Source organism: Phascolarctos cinereus, unplaced genomic scaffold (assembly GCF_003287225.1).
Source record: "Phascolarctos cinereus isolate Bilbo 61053 unplaced genomic scaffold, phaCin_HiC Scaffold_726;HRSCAF=1367, whole genome shotgun sequence".
Classification (NCBI taxonomy): Eukaryota; Metazoa; Chordata; class Mammalia; order Diprotodontia; family Phascolarctidae; genus Phascolarctos; species Phascolarctos cinereus.
The window spans coordinates 233611408-233616977 of NW_027556098.1; the positions used below are offsets into that span (position 1 = coordinate 233611408).

The following is a 5570-nucleotide window of genomic DNA, read 5'->3' on the forward strand; positions in this document are numbered from 1 at the left end:
TGCCCACAAACTTTACTAACCACGATGATATGTGATGTATCTATAAAGATTCTGCTGCGGGACAAATCCTGTATACTAGAATTGATTCCATGTTCTTGTTCTTTTACTGGTCTGTGTTTATGTGTTATGGTATTCCTGCAAATATGTTTAAATGAAATATAAAGTAGGATTAAAACACGTTGGTTGTTTTTTTTTTGAAGTATAAGGTTTTATTTTGTGGGGGGTTTTTTGCAGGCAAGATTACAGATTAGGATAGTCAAAAGTGCTTCTTTTAGGGACTAGAAGCTGTTAATAGTTGAATTTAATTTGACAAACATTTATGAGGCAGCTGCAATTAAACAGTCCCTGTCCTCCAGAAGCTTGCATTCTGCTAATGGGATGAAGCAGATATGCCAGTGAGTAAATGTAAGGTAGGAAGACAAGGTCAAGGGAGAGATGGATCAACTTGCTTCTCTAAAGGCCCACACATCAGAAAAAATTCTAGGATTAGAAGACAACTAGTTTAGGAAGGTGAGTGAATGAGATGAGTCAGCTCAGGAATTTGGCCTTCACAAATAGCAGGGAGAGCAATGTCTATTGGGTAGCAGGAAATTTAGTGAGTTTGTATGGAAGCAGTGGTCACTTAGGGCAGAGAGCAGAGCCTTAGAGTCAGAGAGTCCGAATGCTCGTTCTACTTACTTGTTTTACCTTGGACAAGCAACTTAACTTCTTTTGACCTCATTTTGTCACCCATAAAATGATTACATTTGGCCTAATGATTTCTGATCTCCAGTGCCATAATGCAGAGCTTTTGATATGTTGATGCAATGTTTAAGTCAATGAACTTCTGTTTGCTAAGTCAAATATCAATCAATCAATATTTATTAAGTACCTACTATGTGCCCCATTATGTGCTAACTTCTGGAGACACAAAGAAAGGCAAAAAAGAGTCCTTATCCTCAAAGAGCTCGAAGTATATTGGGGGAGACAGCATGCAACCAATTATGTACAAAAAAAGATAGTTTCAGGATAAATCAGAGAAAATAAACACAGAGAGAAGACACTGGCCTTAAGTGCGAGAGAGACTGAGAAAGGCTTCTTATAGAAGGTAAGATTTTAGCTGGGACTTGAATGAAGTCAGAAGGTAGGGAAGAGAAGGGTGAGCATTCCATACATGGGTCACAAGCCTTGAAAACACACATTCAGGACAGAGAGTGTCACATGGGAGGAACCACAAAGAGGCCAATGTGGCTGAATTGTACATAGTGAGGGGGAAAGGTGTAAGTTGTAAGAATACTTAAAAGTTAGGAAGGGGAAAGGTTATGGATGGAGTACTTTGAGTCTCCTGTAAAATATGCCAAAAGTTTCACTGTAAAATGTGTTCTTGGCATTAACAGGTAAGCTTCGGGCCATCTTCTGATGGCATGATGGGTATGTGAAAGCTTTGATGAAAACTTAGTCTAATATAGAAAGATTGATAAGAAAATATTCAATAGGAAAAAAAATTCAACAATGTTGCAAAATGGGGGAGGGACACTTTGACTTTTGACTGAGAATAATTCTGCCAATTTCTCTTTGTGAAGGTTTATTATTTACGCTTAGCGGCTCTTGCAATCTTCAGTATTGCAAAACAGAGATTTAAAAACAACATCCCCTTTCTCTTTAAGTGGTTGTCTTAAAATTTAATGAGATCCATGGCTTTCTTAACTTTTTGCCAAGTGCTGCAACCCCACAATATGGCCCAGGAATGGCATCATTGCCAAGCCATATGGCCAATTGTGAAGACTGTGGCAAAAGGTCAGGGGATAAGATGTTTACTCCTTGGAAACAGAGCATTATGGCAGAAAAATACACTAGGGAGGAGACCCTTCAACTCATATCCTTATCTCGTCAATTTTAAATATATGAACAGGATCATAAACTTCAGATCAGGAAAGATTCTAAGAAATCACCTTGTCTGAGGGCCCTTAAATCCTTTTTTTTTCTCTGTGTGTGTGCCATGGATAGTCTACCTAAGCCTGTGTACCTCTTCTCAATAAATAGATAAATCTAGCACTTACTGTGGGCTAGTACTGTGATAAGCACTGGGAAAACAAATACAGTTATCCCTTCCACATCATGACTTTCCCCATCATAGTTTTGATATATTATGGATCAGTGCAAGAAATTAAATGGAAATTTTGGGGGAGTTTTATGGAAGCCACAGATGACATGCAAAGGCCAGGAGATGACACCAAGCCTATGACCAAATACTTAATCCGAATTTTACAATAAGGTATTGTAAACACCCCATAAAAAAAGAAAACAATTCATAGTACAAATGAAGGGCCAAAAACTTTTATGTGGATTTTCCAGATTGTGGGGGCATCATGCCCCTAGCCCCAGAATGTAGAAGAGATAATTGTCTAAGCAGAAAGAAAGTCTTTACCCTTGGGGAACTTACATTCTAATGGGGGAAGATGATACAGAAAAGTGAGGTGCAAAGTGTGAATGTGGGGTTGTAGGAGTGGTAGTCAGGTTGAGCAAAGTGTCAAAGTCTAAAGAGACAGGTAAGTCAGGTGAGGAGTGAGCCTAACTGAAGTGGACATTTCCTCACATGGAGATTTCCACAGGAACTCACCAACCAGAGGAGAGACTGCAGGAGCAAATACATCTCCAGCTTGAGAAGGCAGCAGGGATGGAGGTATGAAAGTTGGGAGAGTCAGGAGTGGAGCTGGATTAGGAGTTCTCAGAATAATTTCATTAAATGCATAAAATAAAATACATGGGATGCAAAAAAGCCAGTTACATCAAAATAAGATTATTTTTAAAAATTTAAAGAAGTTCACCGACCCCAGATTAAAATCCTCTGGTTTAGTCCAACCCCATCATGTTGCAGATGGTGAAAACTGAGGTCAAGAAAAATGAATCTATTAGACTGTAAACTCCTTGAGGTCAGGGACTGACTTTTTATTTGATTATTTTTTATTTTTAAATGTAAATATTATTTTATTTTTTCCAATTACACGTAAAGGCAACTTTAAATATTCATTTTTTATGAGATTTTGAGTTCCATTTTCTTCCTCCCTCACTCCCTTTCCTTCCCTATCACCAAGACAGCAAGCTATCTCATAAGAGTTATACAAACCATTTTTCCACATTATCCATACCGTCAAAGAAGAAATAGAACAAAAGGGGAAAAAAACCCACAAAGAAAAAGTGAAAACAACATGCTTTGATCTGCATTCAGACTCTATCCAGGGACTGTGTTTTGCCTCTATTTCTATTCCCAGTGCTTAGCATAATGCCTGACACAAGGTAGGTGCTAAATAAATGTTTATTGAATGAATGAATGAATGAGGTGATTTGTCCTAAGTCCGAAACTGGAGATATTAACATACACGTTGATAGCCCCTGAAATACTTGGCCTCAAGTTAATCCATATTTTCAACTTCCATAACTTACCCTTTCACTCCATTGCAACTTTGCAGGATGCTTATATTATAGGTTTCACCATCAGAAATACTTGTGTTATCTCCTTGATGCTGAACCTTGAAATTCTTTTCTCACCATAACCTTCTACTCTTCCATCTCTCTGCCTCACGCCTCCTAAATCTATTTTTATTTCTCATTCCACTTCTTGCACTTATCTATATAAATGTTGCATTCCTACCCAAACCCTTAGAATGCATGCTCCTTGAGGGCCAAAGTTGTTTTTTATTTTTGTCTTGGAATCCCCAGAGCTTAACACCACATGTTACATACTAGTATGCATATATAGAAGCAGTTAGGTGGCACACCTAGTTGAATCTGGAGTCAGAAAGACCAGAGCTCAAATGCTCAGCTTCTTGAGGGCAGGAACTTTCTTTTGTGTCTTTCTCTCATTAGTGAGATCATTTTGAGGCCTCTAGTTTGTGGAAAAGGCTAGGCCAGCCGGCCTTCATTCTTCTCCCTGATCTGCCCTTACTTACAGACTTCAAAACAATGTTGGGCACCTTCTCCACAAAGCACCCTTACTTTTGTTTGTTGTTTCCCCCATTAGAATGGAAGCTTCTGGAGGGCAGGGACAGTCTTTCTTTTTGCTTGTGTTTGTAAAAGACACTAGGATGGGGAGGGGGAGTCTCTCTCAGGAGAAGATGCTTAAGCTGAATCTCAAAGGCATGACTTTTTTTTTTCCTTTTCTCCCCTCCCTACATTTTAATACAGGTGGAACATTGAATGGTTCCTTCACTTCAGCTCCAGCACAGCCAAACCAGGAGGCCGGGGGAACTGTTTAAGTTTCTCTGCTATCTCTTTGTGATGACCAATGTGTACGGGTACCTGCTGCAGTGAACCTTAAACTTCACATTGTCCTTGTTTTTCCTGATCTTGACAGATTTGGCATCTTTTCGCCTGGCTGTGAGCAGGAACTCTTTTATTTCCTCGATTTTTCGGGCCATAGCGGCGGTGGCGGCGGGACAAGGGGCAGCGTGTGGCCGGAGAGGTCGCGCAACTGTCAAGGGGCAGAGAGCAAAAGGCAAGACTTTTAAGTGATGGAGGTTAGAAGGGAGAGATTCTAGGCATGGGAGACGATCGGTGTAAAGGTATATACAGATGGGAGAAAGAGCATCATGTGGGAAAACAGTAAGTAGACCACTATGGCTGGTACAGAGAATGCATGGAAGAAGGTAATGTATAAGAAACTCAAAAGGGTTTAGAACAGATTTAAATGCCAAATAGGAGCTTATATTCAGTCGTAGAAGTCACAGGGAGCCATTGGAATTTATCGAGTGTGTGTGTGTATGTGTCTGGGGAAGGTGATGTGGTCAGATTGAGGTTTAGGAAAATCATTTTCCTAACATTTTCCAACACAGTAACCATTTGGTTCCAGTTTGGACAGTGGATTGGAGTGGGATAGAGACTCTACAATATTGCTTCCACTTACCTTTCTAGTCTTATATCATATTACACCCTTTAAAGCTATCTCTACACTAATCAAATTGGCCTACTAGCTGTTCCTTGCATGTTGACAGTCCATCTCCCATTTACAAAGGAAGGTGTCCTACTATCCAGAACACACTCCCTTCTTCCCCTCTACCTCTTGGCATCTCTGACTTCCTTCAAAACATAAGTAAGGTGCCATCTCCTCCACGAGGCCCTCCATGAATACCCTAAGTTTTCATTGTTTTTCTCTCTACTGAAATTACTTTGTACAACTTTGTATATATTTTTACTTAACTTTTACATACATGTTGTATGTACAATCTACACTCATTAAGGTCAGAGACTAGCTCCCATTAGTCTTTGTATTTCCAGGGTTTATTGGAACTAGCCCCAACCAGCTTGAGAGAGCCTGTCCTTAAACTGTCAGTTTGAGCATTTTCACCTCAGAAATTGACAAACACTACAAATCAGGGCCTGATTTATTACTGTGTTAATTGTCTAAACTTAAGAAAGCAACATAAAAATGTTAATAATGCAGATTAAAGTTAAGTGGGATTTATATAGTTTTTTTCCCCTCAAAGAACTGGTTGTTAACTATTGTACCAGCACACCATTGGTAGTAACACAATATCTTTCACATAGTAGTCACAATATTTAATTGAATGATTTATGTTGCATTTTTTGAAAAA

The 5570-nt window shown here is 39.3% G+C and overlaps 1 pseudogene; it reads right to left on the minus strand.

Moving 5' to 3' along the window:
- Nucleotides 1-4123: 4123 nt before the first annotated feature.
- LOC110220713 (large ribosomal subunit protein eL38 pseudogene) lies at nucleotides 4124-4441 on the minus strand (annotated as a pseudogene).
- Nucleotides 4442-5570: the final 1129 nt, after the last annotated feature.